This window comes from Siphateles boraxobius, unplaced genomic scaffold (genome assembly GCF_051911475.1).
Source record: "Siphateles boraxobius isolate OS27281-9 unplaced genomic scaffold, OSU_SipBor_1 89, whole genome shotgun sequence".
Taxonomy (NCBI): Eukaryota; Metazoa; Chordata; class Actinopteri; order Cypriniformes; family Leuciscidae; genus Siphateles; species Siphateles boraxobius.
The window spans coordinates 3,514,339-3,526,804 of record NW_027509218.1 but is presented as its reverse complement, the minus strand read 5'-3'; the positions used below and the strand labels follow the sequence as shown (position 1 = coordinate 3,526,804).

The 12,466-nt window shown below is 38.7% G+C and overlaps 1 protein-coding gene across 1 annotated transcript in view; it reads right to left on the bottom strand.

Annotated features, from left to right (window-relative positions):
- LOC143731948 (uncharacterized) overlaps positions 1–12,048 on the bottom strand; it is a 64,924-nt gene extending 52,876 nt beyond the window's left edge. Inside the window, exon 1 of the mRNA XM_077222563.1 lies at positions 11,727–12,048. The gene's annotated coding sequence lies outside the window, so the exon portion shown is untranslated. The remainder of the gene's footprint in view (positions 1–11,726) is intronic.
- Between the last annotated feature and the right edge of the window lie 418 nt (positions 12,049–12,466).

Below are 12,466 nucleotides of genomic sequence, written 5' to 3'. Positions count from 1 at the left end.
GAGTTGAGTGAGCCGACTTAGAAAGTGACGGCCACTAGGTGGGGGACTTCTAAGTGGGCTCTCTCTGGCTGTGCTGGGATTTAGTTAAAGTTTTAATTCAAATCTTGTTTTGAACCAAACTCAAAGTAAATGTACCAGTCAAAAGCAGAATTTTTTTTCTAACACAAAATAATATTTGCACGAGCAAAGCTGTAAAGGCAAATAATTATTGAGAATTTAGACAGGCTAATTCACAGGGAAATAAATTCAGCAGTAAAGAGAGCATTATCTGAAACGGCCACGAGATGGCGTAATTGCACTCATGCAGGCTGAAGTCAGAAGGCGGGGCGTAATTTGAGACTTCTAAACACTTAAAGGACGCCCTCTGGTGTTTAGCAAGCGGAATTACAACCGACTTTAATGTGATTCAAACTAAGAGCTTTCAGCTCGCGTCATGCGCTGATTTCCTGCAATAAATCACAAATAAACAAACAGATCTCTGTGGATCTTTTCGGTGCTATAGTGCACAAGAGCGTGAAACAGGATTTCTTCGCTGTGAACACACGCGGATGTGAAACAACAGGAATTTTCGTCTGTTGTTACTCCCATAAACATTTTTATGTATTAGATTTACATTTGAATGTATCAGATCTTTAATTGGGTAGCTAAACCAATTTTGACCAGGAGTTTATCGTTTCTGTTGAATATCACTGAGTTAACCACGAATCCAAAAACGACATTATGTAAGGCCTTTTACCACTGAAGAGAGGAAACTCCCTCTCGATCAGATTTACGTCTTGCTCTGATAAAGAGATTCTCGTCTTAATCAGGCGTTTGAATAATATTAACATGTACCAGCTGCAAAGAGTTTGCTTCGCCTTTACAGGGACAGGTATAATATTTGTAAATGCTTGTGTTATCGAAACCTTCTTTGTGGAGTGGAGGCACGTGTTGCTGGGCGTTTTGTCAGTCTCTCTCTTTTTTCGCGTGTTTCTTTGGTACAAGCGGCTCCTGTTGCTGAGTTGACTCAGTGTTTGAGTTCCCTTTCACACAGAGATTCCGGAAAATAGACGGATAAAGTTGTCCGGGATTTAACCCGGGTTTGTTTGACTTGGGTTCATTCACACTGCCAGTGATTTTCCGGAATCAAGAGAGTGCGTTCACACAGACACACACAACTCGCAAAGACACGTGACATGTCCCAGCGGCGTCTATAGTTTGCTTATGAGCTGCGATTTCTCTCGAGAAACCACTTGTGCATTTTTTTTTCTCCGATTCGATCATAAACTAGCGCATTACGAACCGTTTCACGCTGGCGAACGATCCTGGCTTAGCGCCATCATTACGACACGGCATTGATTATGGCATTTGTTCACACAGCGCGCGTTCCGGGACTGAACACGGCAATGTTACTATGTCCCCAACCTGGCATCAATCCCGGGTCGTGTTTGCGTTCACACAGAAGGTGTTTGTTCTGGCAATTTCCCAGGATCAACGCGCTGTGTGAAAGGGGCTCATGTTGCTTCAATGTCGCAGACTGGATGGGGCGGAGTTACGTGAATACACACGCGGTAATATGTTTTAAGGGGAAAGTACATTAACACACAGTGGGCGGAAATATTAATAGGATTAAAAAAACGAAATAACCGACATGGTAAAATTACGTCGGTTATAGGGTATGAATTTCGGTTTCGATTATTTTTAGATTAATCATCCAGCCCTATCTTGGAGCATTTTGAACGGGAGAAGTTCTTTGTTTTGTCAGGAGAACTTATTTGCATAGTTTATGATGGTATAAAATTTCATCATTTCTAACTAGACAGGCTGTACACATAGAAGAATACATTTTACTGTAATGTTCCATGTATGACTAGTTCAGTCAAAGCACGACGATCATGAGGCTACCAAACATGAAATATGAAAGTAGAAGAAAACCAAAGTGACATTCATATGCAGAATTACAAGCATTTTAAAGTTTGATTAACACACATTAAAATTGTCAGTAGTTTCCGTGTGGCATGTGAAGACATCGACGCACAAAAGGAATACATTTAAAAATATTTACAGGCACTTTTTCTCTTTCGGTTTCGATTATTTTTAGATTAATCATCCAGCCCTATCTTGGAGAATTTTGAACGGGAGAAGTTCTTTGTTTTGTCAGAAGAACTTATTTGCATAGTTTATGATGGTATAAAATTTCATCATTTCTAACTAGACAGGCTGTACACATAGAAGAATACATTTTACTGTAATTTTCCATGTATGACTAGTTCAGTCAAAGCACGACGATCATGAGGCTACCAAACATGAAATATGAAAGTAGAAGAAAACCAAAGTGACATTCATATGCAGAATTACAAGCATTTTAAAGTTTGATTAACACACATTAAAATTGTCAGTAGTTTCCGTGTGGCATGTGAAGACATCGACGCACAAAAGGAATACATTTAAAAATATTTACAGGCACTTTTTCTCTGAAAAGTGCCATGGCTGGTCTTTGTGTGTTCAATGTGTATGTGTATGTGTGTGTGAGTGTCAGCGGTGAAAAGTTCATCAGCGCTTTACGAGTGGTGGACGGGTTACACAATGTTGCCTTGTTACAAAGTCACGCGGCACTTCGGAAGACTTCATTCAAGAAATGAGTACTACAACACAAGAAAGAGCAATACATGCAGTTAACAAGACCAAAGGTAAAGACAACCAACATTGAAGACTTGGAAGAAAACCACAAGTCCAGAGTGACAACAAGAAAATAAAGGAAATGTGGAAAGTCACATCAACCAAGGCTTTGCCCAGCATATGGAGTCTCGTGCCGAAAATGTGGTAAGCTCAATCATTACGCAAAGATGTGTGATTCCACAAAAGCAACACATAAGATGAAAATGCATAATTTGAGCTCAGAAATAGACTCACTTTTCATTGGGACAGTGAACATGGACCACATATGCACTAAAAGAGACAATTCCTGGTATGCAAACATAGATGCTGGAAACATGTCTGTTAAGTTTAAGTTAGAAACAGGTACAGCAAAAAAATGTACTACCGCAGGCTGTGTACAACGCACTGAAGAGAAAAGCCAGACGTAAAAAACGAATAAACTTGCAACTGAAACCGTCAAAAACTGTGTTGGTGGCGTATGGTGGAGTTAACCCCCTGGGGTCGGCGGTATCGCCGGCGATACCAGCTCACTTTTTTTCTTATCAGTGCAAAAGAGACTCAAATAACTCTGTTGATTTTTGTGATACAGGCAAGTGTTATACATCATTCAAAACTGTTAAATGTTTACTTTTATTTGTGTACACTAATAATAAAAACAAAATGTTGTGTTTTTCATAAAGTAAAGAAAATAAACATGATGCGCGTTCTGTCGTCTCCCTCAATGTGAAGTTCATTCTGAAACGCGACATAAAATGATTTGTAACTCAGCAAATACTTGCCACCCACACGTGAGAGTTATGTCTTTACAAAGCTGTAAGTCTCCATTTTTAAATGATGTAAATCATACCAAAAACAAATATTCTCTGTTTAAGTAATTCGTATGAAAGCAACAACATGTACAGTTTCTTCAGCCCGAGCTCATTGACTCTAATGTGACCCCGCCCACACGCGCGCGAGCTGTTCAAATTCAAATGATCCACGAGGAGGAACGCAGAGCTGTTACCGCCCCCATCACCTCTAAACAAAGAATCGCGACTTATTCACAAAGCTTATTCAGCCCTGCTCTGCTTTTCGTCGAGTTTGGAAGTGTTTGGTCTGTGCACCTTGGATTTGCCACAGAAGAATTAGAAGAACACGATTTGATTATGAGAACGATTTTTAAGGTAAGACACATAATAAACGTCTTATGGTTGTATATACTTATATTGTAGCTACTAGTTAAAGTGGTGCTAGACTAAAATGTTATGAAATGAGATTGGAGTGCATGAAACCAAATGCTAAATGAATATACATGTACACACAAGAATGTTTTTATCTTCGATAATTAAACACAGCATGATATAAAGTAGGCTTATTCTTCAATGGTGAATATTATAATGTTTAGACCTGTGTTTACTGTTAAATACTGTGTTTGTGTATATCTGCTCACACGTAGATATGTATAATATGGTAAGAATAATGTTTCATAATATGGTAAGAATAATGTTTCATAGTTTGGAGCGGCTCGATCGCTTCAGTAAACGTTCTCTGCACGCGCTGTGGTTTTGAAAAGCAAAACACGCCAAACATTAGGCTTCATGTTTTTATCCAATCTCATTTCATAACGAATGGAAATGTTTGAAGTAACATGGTAATCCATATATTTTTTGTCTAGTGTTACTGAAGTGTACTTTTTAACGATTATATATGCTGCCTGCTATCTATCTGTTATTATTTTATGCAGCCCTACACATAGGCTATAACAATGCACAGCAAACTTGTTGTTTTTATATATATTTAATAATAATTTGAACCAGAAAAATCTAAAATGTATTCCCAAAATCGTGCAGCCCTATAGTTTCTCTTGATATCAGCATGTTCACAGGTGTTTTTTTTATTTTATTTTTTACAGGGACCAGATGCCCCACTGATGAGTCCTGCTGACTTCAACATTCACAGGAGACTCTGTACATGAACATGGTTAAGTGAAAAATCTTTGTTGTGTATCTTTGGATTACGTTGTGTTGTAAATAAATCCAAACAATCTAAAAGCCATTCTTTTTTAAATCTCATTCTTTGTAGAAGGCTCCTAATGATAGGGCCTGATAGCACCTAATAGGGCCATTAGGGGAGGGTCTTTGTCTTTCTCAGGTGTCAAATCCATCAATATTAATGGTTGGTCAACGCCTCCCCGCATAAAGCTTTCTTACACAAAACACGTCATGCAAAGTCATACAAGACTTTATTGACTTATCTGAATGCGTAATCAGGATGATTTTCACATAGTTTTGAAGCAAATATTCTAGGCTATGTGATACAATTTTCAAAAGTCTTGTGAACAAATACTTAGTATGGGTTTCATGAGCTTATTTCAGTGACAATTTTTTTTTCACAAACCATGCATAAACTATCTCAAAACTAAAAACTTTTACATACATGCTGCTGACATATTATTGTAGCAGAGTTTGTTACTGAATACAGTATAATCAGACTTTAGCCATGAAAATGTCACAAGTATCAGAAAAAAGCATAAATGTCAGAGCATGTCAGAACACCTCCAGGGCCCAGGGCCCAGAAAACACCTTAGACCCCAGAGGGTTGAGGGTCTCAAACCAGAAGGAACAATCTCACTGGAGTGCTACAATGCCCAAACCAAATCCAACCTGCTGTTTTATGTGTCAAACCACTCTGACACAGCTATCCTAGGCAAGGATGCATGTGAAGCATTAGGTCTGATAAAAAGGATGGACATTGACACGCTCGCAGTCAAGTTTCCAACTACAAAAGAGGAGCTGCTAAAGCAACATGCAAGTGTCTTTGAAGGACTTGGTGAGTTCTCAGATGAGCATCACATCCACATTGACCCTACAGACACTCCGGTCATACATGGCTGCAGGAAAACACCACTGGCAGTTATTGATAGACTGAGAGACACGCTTGACGACCTGTTAAAAGCAGATGTTATTGAACAAGTGATAAAGTATCTCTCACAGTACATACCTCGAGAAGTGACAGCCACAGCGCCACTGAGACAACTGCTGAGAAAGGACAGTGAATGGCAATGGCAGCACGAACATGAGGAAGCTATAAAAAGCCTAAAAATGCGCTCGTAACAGCCCCTGTTCTTAAATTCTTCGACCCAAAGAAAGCTGTCGGTATACAAGCAGATGCATCCAAGGATGGTTTAGGCGCATGTCTAATGCAAGATGGACATCCTATTGCCTATGCATCCAGAGCTCTAACAGACAGAGAAAAACTATGCACAGATAGAGAAAGTGCTTATGGCTATCGTGTTTTCAGTGAAGCGCTTTCATCAGTACGCCTATGGAGTCAAGGTTAATGTGCAGTCGGATCACAAGCCTTTGGAAACGATCTTGAGAAAGCCACTTGGAACAGCTCCGTCCAGACTACAGCGGATGCTACTTCAGCTGCAACGCTATGACCTGAATGTAATCTACACGCCAGGTAAAGAGTTACTGATCGCAGACACACTCTCACGAGCAACGACACATGAGCAACAGAGCCAGTGTGACATTTTTGACGAAAAGGGTATCTATGTTCTTGAGCCAACAGAGGCCCTGAGCCCAGAGACTCTGATACAGTTACAGGAAGAGACACAAAAGTACGTCATATTACAACCATTGCTGGTCATTCACAGGCACGGATGGCCACATCACAGGAAACAAGTTGACAAAAAGGTGATACAGTACTGGCCTATTAGGCACTCAGAGTCAATTAGAGAAGGAATAATGTTTGCAGGAGACAGAATTATTCTACCAAGTAAAATGAGGTCAGACATGTTACAGAGGCTGCATGTGGCACACCAAGGTATGGAGCGCACCAAAGCTCTGGCCAGAGTACACTGGTATTGGCCAGGTATGACAAAAGACATTGAAAAAAAGTCATGTGCAACTTGCCAGCAGTTCCAGCCACGCCACCAGAGGGAGCCGATGATCTCTCATGAAATCCCAGAGCTTTCTTGGCTGAAAGTAGGAGCTGACATATTTGAAATCAGTGGTCAGTCATTTCTTCTGGTTGTGGATTATTTCTCCAAATTCCCGGAAGTACAAAACATCAGAGACAAAACGGCAAACACAGTTGTTAGCAAGATGAAATCGGTATTTGCCAGAATGGGCCTTTTGCAAGCCAAGAAATGAGAAAGTTTGCCACATTCCAGCCAAGGCTACGCGCAGTCAAATGGCCTGGCCGAGAGAACTGTGAAGACTGTTAAGTACCTGTTAAAGAAGGCCAAACAAACCTATACTGACCCATTTCTGGCACTTCTAACCCTCAGGAACACACCTGTCACAGGTATGGGCTATTCTCCAGACCAACTGCTTATGGGCAGAGCCCTGAGAAGCACTTTACCCAGTTCAAGCACAGTGCTGCAACCCGCAGTACCAACTAATGCACATTCAACTCTTCAGGGCCTCCAGCGAAGAAAACGCGCTTATTACAACAGAGGCACAAATAAACTTCCGGTACTGCCGCCTGGTGGGACTGTTCACATGCAAACTGAACGAAAACTTTGTTCAGTTTGCATGTGAACAGTCCCACCAGGCGGCAGTACCGGAAGTTTCTTTGTGCCTCTGTTGTAATAAGCGCGCTGTCATGGCGACACGTGCTGAACCACGATCCTACGACATAGTGACATCATCTGGACAGCAGTACAGGCGCAACAGGAGACACCTGAGGAATACACCCAGGGCAGGTGTACAATATGCAGGTGTACACTGAACCAGACAATCTCGAGGATGAGCTAGACAGCGCCCCGGACATTCCTACCGGTGCTGATGAGACTGTATGTGTGCAGTCTTCTTCTCCTCCACAGATGGGTCAAACCAGAAGTGGCCGAGTTATTAGGCCACCAGTGAGGTTCAAAGACTATGTGTTAAGCCAATGAGTGCATATAATATTGGGCTTATGTTGTGTTATAAAAAAAAAAAAAGAGGGAACGGTAAATATGCAATGGTAAGTTCAGTTTAAGGTTAATGTATCTCTGATACGCTTCATTGTACATCTTCCCTGCAAAAGATAAACTTTTTTTTTTTTTATTAGAAGAAAGGAGGATGTAGTATATAGTGCTGTGCACACATATACTAATGTTAAATAGTGCCCGCTTGGAGGCGGAGGGATTGGGAAGGGCAGGGTGTTGTGAGGTTTGTTGTTGTTGTAGGCTGTTGCCAGTGCTGCTGAAATTAAAAGGAGTAAACGATCTACTCTGTGTCATCCTTCCACTCACCACGAAGCACGTTATAAAAGGGTATCAAGATAAGAATACTACAAAGCCAATGAAAGAATGCCAATTAATTCACTAATCATACAGAACTCTACAAAATACACCTCAGATATGATCTGTCTGCTAACCCCTTTCTGTTTAATTTTCTTTAATTTCATGCTGACAGATGCAGCCAAAAAACAAGGAGCAAAAGTGGTGGAAGCCGAGGAAAAAATAAAAACCTGGCTGAAGTACAGTGGAGACCGGAATGGAGGAAGAAGAAAAAAGAGCAACAGAAAAAGGTACACAAGCCCTTTGAAAATTTACATTTTGATAATTACTATATTTTTTGTTGAACACAGAAAAGCAGATGCCTCCCCCTCAAGCAGATTCCAGCAGCTGTGAAAGTGAATGTAAGTGTCTTCCAATGATTGTTTTTTCTTCCTCTGTCTAACCCCACCACTAAACAGAGGTGTATTTCATCTTTACTAGGCGTACACTGCATTAAGATGTATAATAAATTTGCTACCCCAACATGATAAATCTCTTGCTGGCGGGAAATAAATACTACTTTTCCCCTATAAAACTACACACTCAACTAATAACATCATATTCTTTCAGTTACACAATATTTAGCTTAGGTCTCAAACTAAAAAAAAACAACATACACTAAATCACTGTAAATTAATGGTTAAAATCCATAATGCACCAGAAAAGAAAGTGATGGTATTTTAATGGGCATTTTGTGGTAAGTACCTGTAGAAATTATAGCAAAGTCTAAGAGTCAAATGTGTAATTTTCAACATTTGATAAGCTGCCTATGTCCTTTTCGCAAATGATCACATTCTGTTTTTCTGCTTGCTGTTTTTATATTTTACACAACACCCCAACTTTTTTCTGTTGTGGGTTGTGTAATTAAAATAGAACGACACATCTTAAATGTTCTAAAAAGTTGTTTGTATGTTGTTTTTTTTTTTTTACAGGAGTATATGCTAATACTTCTCCTCCTCCATCTTCATCATCAGAGCCACACACAATCTCTAATTCGCTTCTGCACATTTTCTCTGTTTTCAGCGGGGGGTTTTTTGGCCTTCTTCCGCATTTTCTTTGCCGCCTTTTTTGTCACTTTTTGGTTCCTTGTTGATTTCTTTGACTTTATGTTTTACTTTTCTTCGCATTTTGTGTAGTTTTTTTCTATTTTTTTGTCGATCGACTCATCGTTGCAAATCCAGAATGGAAATCTGCAGAATGTATCTGTATATAATGTCTATATAATGGACTGTGGAGATGTTTTAACATCCTGAGTTTTCTGAGTGTTATTTATCTATTATCTGCTGTAGTTTTTCCAACAACAGCACCCCAACACGTTGTTAAACTGCAATAAGTTAATTTTGTTACCAATAAATAGGCTCCTTTTTATAACCAATTCAGTTTGTCAGTTATATGCAATACTTATTATTTAAAAAAATACTTAATGCAATTCAACAATGAATGGGCCATGTCACAATCTTAAAATTTGAATGTAAGGTATGTAAAGCCTATTTATTTATAAGTTTGCAGATTTACTATTTATGAAGTTGGCAGATGGTTAAAATAGGCTATACATTTTAATTGTCAGAATGTTTGCTGGCTGTCCAATGACATGGTTGGCCCAACGTTGGCCCAATGTTGTTTTAGTGGTTTTTAAGTTGGCAGAAGGTCTGCTGGCCGTCCAATGACATGGTTGGCCCAACGGACAAAATTACGTTGGGCCAACGTCAGCCCAACACAACAACAAACGTTGGGCCAACGTCTGTTTGCTACCTGGGAAGGTAGTCTTCAGAATTTTTTATAATTTAATAATTAAATTTTAGGGGACCCCCCAAGAGTCCTAAGTCATTTTGAACCCTGTGTCAAAGGGTTCATAAATAGAAGTGTGGCTGGTAAAGACGTATTTAGTTAGCTAGCAGTCTAGCTAATTTATTATGAATGGAGATTAACACCGTTCAATAAACTACTGGACATGCACCAAGCAATACAGAGCTAAATACCTCTTGAATACACATTATTAGCATGGTGTAGCAGGAGGGAGTATATGCAATGCCTTTTCTTTATTTAATGACTGCTTAGTGCTTACAGTTAGGCTAAGTTACATACCTACAGATGCTTCCTCAGGTTCAACATTGAACACATATTTTGCACTGAACTGGTATACTTTGCTCCCTTTTCTGATTTCTGGATTAAATGATTTTTAAATTTGCAGCACTGGTACGCATTTTTATCACTTGCGATGGTGGCAACTCTCAGACAGGTTATCCTAAAGCTTACAGCGAATTATGTGGATTGATGTAACTGGCAGACTGCAAATTCAAACAAGAGAGTCAATCAAAAACATCAGAATAGCAACGCTTTACTAAACAGCCTTTAAATGGCAGGACTCAGGAGGCATTGTGCGTATCAAAAAAAAAAAAAAGGGGAAGCAACAAATGAATAATATTCAACATATCCTAGCTTTTTACAGAAAATATTCAGATGTAACCCCCTTTGTAATTGTTATCATTTTCACAAGTAACTGTAATTTAATTACAGATTTTCTCAGTAGCTGTACCGGATTAAAAGTTACATTTATTGTGTAATTAAATTACGTTAATCCATTTCATGTAACCAGTTACTCCCCAATACTGACTACTGGGCAGTTGACAGGTGTGGGATGTGACAGGTGTGGGATGTCAGTTGTAGCTTAGCAGTAAGAAGTGCTCATGTTTCTATAACAGCCCAGGATAGATTGTTAGGTAAGTGATGGTAATGCTACTAGTCCAACATATTCATATTAAAAGGTACAATAAAACACTCTAAAAGGTAAAAAGACAATGGCTTAATTTTAAATGAGGATTTGTGTGTTAATGATATGTCCAATAGATGGCAGCATTTAACTACACCCATTTACATGTAGCCCTCCTGCTGAGTAGAATCTGGTGGCTCACAAGGTAGGAATTAAATTTACCCACTACCCTGGTTAAGGGCGCATTTCTCTTCAGTTACAGTATTGACACAAATCTAACCCAGATCTCAGATCTTCACCTGATAGTGTCAAATTTATGTTTTCTATTTGGAAATAATAATAAAAAAACACCATTGTGTTTACCTTTAGATTTGAAAATACAAATCTCTCAAAGAAAAACAAATAAACGATAAACAATTATTTCCACAGGAAATCACACGAAATTATGCAGAACAATAAACATGTATTTATTATTCTCAGTACTTTTTTGTCTTTTTACTCTTTGAATGAACAAATAATTTTAATTCACAAAGTCACACCACAACAGCAATGAAACCTAATACTAATCACCATAACCCGAAAGAAAAACAATGTCAATGAAAGACTCTAATTTTACCCAGCTGGGATTTTCAGTAGGCTACACAGATGGCGCGCTAGTTGGAGCTCTTTGATGCAAAACCAGTCTCACAAATCAGGAAAAACAAGAATTCCATTTGCAGATTAATCTCTAATCCACACTCCCCAACAAGATGATAAACAGCATCCGTGACACAACCCACAACGATGTTAAGTGGATCTCGATTAACTCCTCCCTCTTCGAATTGGTTAGATGCATCCGCGAAAATCCACACAGATCTCCCGATTTCGACGATCTCTTAACACGAACTTGACATGAACTCCCAACTACATACACCACTGAGATACTTTTACCCAACATTAACCAAATAAACAGTAGCCAATACTCTTCCGTATTTCAAACGAATTACACAACTTCTTATAACGTAAACTGCAACACTGAACTTGATAAAATAAACACGGGAATATTCTTCTGGATGATTTCACAATCTAAAACTAATGTATATTTTTTAAATCAATTAATGTGATGAAAAAAATTAACACAAATTCTCTCACATGGGTTCCTCGAGCTCAATCTCTTCCATCTCTCTGACCGCAGTCTCTCACCGAACTCTCTCGCAATATGTTTCTTTTTCCCGTACTGCAAGCTGCAAACTGATGCGTGACACTTCCCAGTTCACACAAAACTCAAAAAATGTCCGTGAGCGTTGACTGCTGTCAGTTTTTTTCAGCGGCCCATCAAATTCACCCCTCCCGGAACAACTGACTTGCCTTTTTTCTCTTTCCATTTTTCACCCCCCTTGCACCTTGAACTTGAGGGGTCAAAGTACACAGTTCCAATCGCCAGACTGACGCTCTCAGAACACAATAAAATGCATGTGTGTATCATCCCAGACCCAAATACAAATAATAAAATTCTATTTTCTATTCTCAGAAAAAAAAAAAAACAGATAGTTATACATTTAGAAACCCAAACATTTGTCAAGGTCTCTACATACAGCAACGCACTGTGGGTTTAAAACGGGACTAATATGCGTCTTTTTTCTTTAAAAAAAAAGTACAGTAAAAATTTGACACAATTAATAGTACTTGCATATTAAAAAGTAAAGTTAATTTAGCTTTACAAATAGAGATTAAATGAAAAGAGAAGATATTTCATTTAATTAATTTTTATGTACAAGTTTAACTTGTTTAATAGTAATTGTCATAATACCCTTTTGTTAATATAATAATTAATAATAATCAATATAACATAATATAATATAATTATATATATTATTATTATTAGAATCCAT